This window comes from Mastomys coucha, unplaced genomic scaffold, assembly GCF_008632895.1.
Source record: "Mastomys coucha isolate ucsf_1 unplaced genomic scaffold, UCSF_Mcou_1 pScaffold5, whole genome shotgun sequence".
Classification (NCBI taxonomy): Eukaryota; Metazoa; Chordata; class Mammalia; order Rodentia; family Muridae; genus Mastomys; species Mastomys coucha.
The window spans coordinates 47103868-47109280 of NW_022196911.1; the positions used below are offsets into that span (position 1 = coordinate 47103868).

Consider the following 5413-nt stretch of genomic DNA (forward strand, 5'->3'; position numbering starts at 1 on the left):
AAAAAAAAAAAAAAAAGAAAAAGAAAAAAAAGAAAAAAAAAAGATTATTTGGCTCACAGTTCTGGAAGCTAGGAAGTCCACTGGCACAGACTGAAATCTATTCAGCATCTGGGAGGGCTTTGCTACAGTTGACAAGGGGTGGAGGGCACGGCATGGAGTGCAGTGCAAGCCATTAATACATCGTGGTGGTACCATTTCATGGCCTTGTCCATTGTGAATTACCTCCTGAAGGCCCAGCTGCCTAATGCCATTGACATATTAGTTTGAAGATTAAGCTTAAAAAAAAAAAAGATTTATTTATTTTATATGTTAGTACTCTGTTGCTGTCTTCAGACACACCAGAAGAGGGCATCAGGGATCCCATTACAGTTGTTATGAGCCACCATGTGGTTGTGGTTGCTGGGAATTGAACTCAGGAGTTTTGGAAGAGCAGTCAAGGCCCTTAACTGCTGAGCCATCTCTCCAGCCCCAGATTAAGGTTTTTGTAGAGAAAATATCTTGTGTATTGTATGGATGCATCACCTGTCAACTGAAAAGCCTATGGCTTATTGCTTAGGCAGGAAATAGGAGGTGGGACATCTGGGAGGCAAAAAGAATTCTGGGATAGAGCCAAGCTCAGGAGAGATCTGGCTGGGAATGGTGTGAGGAGGCAGAGGCATGGTACCTGAGCACAGGTAACCAGCCACGTGGCAGAATGTAGATTAAACTAAATGAATTCTCGTTAGGATTCTAGTAAGAAAAGAGCCTAGCTATATGGCCAAATACGTTTTACAAATTTACAAAATATATTTGTAAATATATTTTGAATCTGAGTCTTATTTTGGGGAGCATGGGGATGGGATGTAGAACCAGGACCAAACTTTACCAGCTTATAGCACATTAACAACTTTTTAGTCTGGGGATGCTGAGAAATGAATTCAAAATGTACATGTGCAAGGCAAGCTCTCTACCACTGAGCTAAGATACAGAGCCTTTTGTTGTTTTGTTTTAAGACTTTCTTATTGTATATAGTCTCAGCTGACCTAGTACTCTCTATTTAGTCCAGGCTAGTCTCAGTCTTGGAGCAATCCTCTTGCCTCAGTCTCCTGATTGCTCAAGTGTAGGCATGCTCCACACATAAAGTTTTGAAGGATATATTTAAACCAAAGCACTACCAAAATTCTAGATTGTTTTTCACTCTGTAAAAATTATAAAAAATTGTCTTACTTGATGTTTTACCAGGCTTCTGTCTAGTTTTGTAGTTACTAAATAAACATGAAAAAGAAAACCAAACAAAATTTTTGTTTGTTTTTTAAGACAGGGTTTCTCTGTATAGCCCTGTCTGTCCTGGAACTGGTTCTGTAGATGAGGCTGTCCATCTTCCTGCCTCTTCCTCCTGAGTGCTTGGATTAAAGGCATGTGCAACCACACCCAGCAAGAAACCACAATTTATTTAGTACAATACTATGCTGTGTTTTTAACATAGGAAAGTCTTTTCATATACTACTTTTATTAATTCCCTGAGAATCTCAGGCTGTGTTTTGATCCTATTCACTCGTTACTTAGTTCTATACTCTTCCCAGACTCACCCCACTTTCCTACTGCACCCCCAATTTCATGTCATATTATATATATATATATATATATATATATATATATATATATATATATAATTTTAATTTTTTTTTTGTTTTTTTCGAGACAGGATTTCTTCTGTGTATCTCTGGCTGTCCTGGAACTCACTCTGTAGACCAGGCTGGCCTCAAAGTCAGAAATCTGCCTGCCTCTGCCTCCCAAGTGCTGGGATTAAAGGCGTGCACCACCACTGCCTGGCTATTTTTAATAACCTATTAAGTTCAATTTGGGCTGCCTATATTCTCCTGGGGATAAGGGTATCCACCAGAGTGTTAGCAACCCACCAGGGGCCACACCCATAAGGAAAACTTACTACTTTTCTTCAGAAGCCTCAGTTGTCCAAAGCCACACAGTTAGCTAGGGATAGTTAGGGCTGAGGACTCATGAGTCCCTCACCCTCATGCTAGAGTAACTGGCTTGACCCTGTGCAAGCAGCCACAGCTGCTGTGAGTGCAGTGGTTCTGGCTTATCTAGAAGACACTGCCTCACTCCGGTCCTCTCTGACTTCTGCTCCTCCAGTCTTTCTGCCCCTTCACCCATGATGTTCTCTGAGCCTCCTGGGAGGCTGGGTGGTATAGATGTCCTATTTGTAGATGAGTGAACACTCCACTGACACTTATTTGCTGCACTTTAACCAGTTGTGAGTTTCTGGATTAACCGCCATCCATGGTATAAAGAAATGTCTCTAAAGGAGTTCTGAGAGTTCTGTCTATGGATTTAGAGGAATGACTTTAGAGGACACTTAGTAGAATGATATGTTCGACTCTGGGGTCTGTAAACTCCCAAGTCATGGGTAAGAACTAGGTTTATGGGGCTGGAGAGATGGCTCAGCAGTTAAGAGCACTAACTGCTCTTCTACAGGTCCTGAGTTCAAATCCCAGCAACCACATGGTGGCTCACAACCATTTGTAATGAGATTTGATGCCCTCTTCTGGTGTGTCTGAAGACAGCTACAGTGTACTTATATATAATAAATTTAAAAAAACAAAACAAAACTAGGTTTATAGTACCAGGTATGCATTTTCTCTTTGCAGACTTTAAATGCAGTCATAAAGCAGTTATCACCCACCCGTGCAACATTCATGCTGCCGTTGTACTCACTGGCATCTCCTGCCGTACCAATCATTATTGTAGTGCACAGGTCCATAGCTAGGTTAGCCTACTGATGACTTTCCCCCTCAGCGGTCTGCACAGCACTTTCCAGGACTATGCTAGCTAGCCAGCCAAGAAGAAACATTCTTGGTAAGTACCAACTCGATTTCTCTATGACCTGGGACAAAAGCATGTAGTGTCTTTAATAGTGGGGGCTCCCCATTAAGTTCTAGTGTGCAACCAAGAGCACTGCCTGTGTGGTTTTTGGAGTCTTAGAAGAGTTTTGATTCAGGGTCAGGGATGTAGCATAGTTGGTCGAGTGTTTGCCTAGCATGCATGAAACCCTGGGTTCAGTCTCTTGCACTGCCATCTGGCACACATGAGGACCTATATAAAAAAAAAAAAAACACACCTCTCACCCCCAAAAAGCACATGGGGGCCAGAAGATGGCTCAGTGGCTAAGAGTCCTTGCTGTTCTTGTGAAAGAGCTGTGTTTGGTTCCCAGCACCCACACAGGCTCATAACTGCCTGTAATGACAGTTCCAGGAAATCTGACCCTCTCTTCTGGCCTGTGTCATACAGTGCATAGACATAGGAACACATTACACCAGTGTGGAGGAATATCAAGAGAAGGAAAGTGCCTGGGGAGAAATGCTGCACTCCAGCTGGCTCCTCCGGCAGCAGCAGCAGCAGCAGGGAGGGGGCTGGGCTCTGCTGCCACCCCCTTGCTCACCAGGCGCATCCCTGGGGTGCTGTGGGACCTCAGAGGCAAGTGTGGGCGTGATGAGCCAGGTGATGGGCAAGCCGCAGACACAGGGTGAGGACGGTGGCAACGAGGCGGAGGAGGATGAGCTGGTGGGGCTGGCAGGCTATGAGGATGGCCGAGCTGGACAGCAGGCCGGAGTTCTGGACTTCAGTGAACCCTTCAGTACTGAGGTGAAGCCCAGAATCCTGCTCATGGGTCTCAGGAGGAGCGGCAAGTTGTCCATAAAGAAAGTTGTCTTTCACAAAATGTCCCCGAGTGAGACGCTGTTCCTGGAGAGCACCAATAGGATCTGCTGGGAAGATGTCTCCAACAGCTCATTTGTCAACTTCCCAGGGCAGACTGACTTTTTTGATCCTACATTTGACTATGAGATGATCTTTCGGGGCACAGGAGCACTGATCTTTGTCATCGACTCCCAGGATGACTATATGGAAGCGCTGGCCAGGCTCCATCTCACAGTGACCAGGGCCTACAAGGTGAACACTGGTATCAACTTCCAGGTGTTTATTCATAAAGTAGATGGTCTGTCAGATGATCACAAAATTGAAACCCAAAGAGACATTCACCAGAGGGCAAACGATGACCTTGCTGATGCTGGATTAGAAAAAATTTACCTGAGCTTTTGTCTGACAAGCATATATGATCATTCAATATTTGAAGCCTTTAGTAAAGTGGTTCAGAAACTGATCTCCAACTCCCGACCTTGGAAAATCTGCTGAACGTCTTTATCTCAAATTCTGGAATTGAGAAAGCATTTCTGTTTGACATGGTCAGTAAGATTTATATTGCAACTGACAGCACGCAGGTGGACATGCAGACGTATGAGCTCTGCTGCGACATGACTGATGTGGTGATTGACATCTCTTGTATTTATGGTCTCAAAGAAGATGGAGCAGGCGCCCTGTATGACAAGGACTCGACAGCCATTATAAAGCTGAATAATACAACAGTTCTTTATTTAAAAGAGGTCACAAAGTTCTTGGCACTTGTTTGCTTTGTCAGAGAGGAAAGCTTTGAAAGAAAAGGGCTTATTGACTATAATTTCCATTGCTTCCAGAAGGCCATCCATGAAATCTTGGAGGTGAGGATGAAGATGGTGAAATCTCGAAAGGCCCAGAGTCAGCTACCCAAGAAAATGGGAGCTGCTCCCAATGGGACCCCTAGAGTGCTGCTGTAGGAACTGTCAGGAACCTGAGCAGAGACCTCAGCCAGGAGGCTGTTAAACTATCCTGTACTGCAGGAGGGCTGGGACCCTGATTCATCTGTGTTAAAGAAGAAAAAAACTCACCCTTTTTAAAATAAAATAAGCACTTTGAAGCAAAAACCTGTACAGTAACAGTAAGATCCACTGTACTGTCATACGTAAGTGTAATCTTTTATGTTGATAGAAAAACCCCTTGTGAGAACTGCCAGGAATTGTACATATTTTGCATTTTTTCATTTTTTTTCTCATTGAGGTGAACTTTGATGACTTTTCTAAACTCTTTTCTATACTTGGTGACAAGGACACGCATACTGTATAGTCCATATGGTGTTGGAGCCAGCCAACAAGGGTGAGGCTGAAGTAGAGAGGGCGACTGAATGAGAACGAGAGGACCACCGCTCTGCTGGCAATGGTAATAAACTTTAATGTGAGAAATCTTTTATAGTAAAACACAGTAAGACTAAAAATAGAATTTAACAACAATCATGTAGCACAATCTCTTAGCACTTTCTCATGGCAAAGCATGCCCACTTCTTCATTATCTTACAGTAAATATTTTTCCCCCCATGCCCAGGTGCATGAGGTCTGTTTCTTTAATCCTTGCATGCACAGCTCTCAGTAGCCTTGAATTACTTCCAAAACATCTTGGGTTCATGGAGCAGTTATGTCCTCAGCTGCAGGGAGATTATCAGAAGGTGCCCCTTCCCTGCCTTTCAGCAGAGGGGCCACCCCTAAAT

The 5413-nt window shown here is 43.8% G+C and overlaps 1 protein-coding gene and 1 pseudogene across 12 annotated transcripts in view; both read left to right on the plus strand.

Moving 5' to 3' along the window:
* Window positions 1-5413, plus strand: part of Cdkl3 (cyclin dependent kinase like 3) — an 87574-nt gene that overhangs the window by 38277 nt on the left and 43884 nt on the right. The window lies entirely within an intron of this gene.
* Window positions 3264-4790, plus strand: LOC116076818 (annotated as a pseudogene).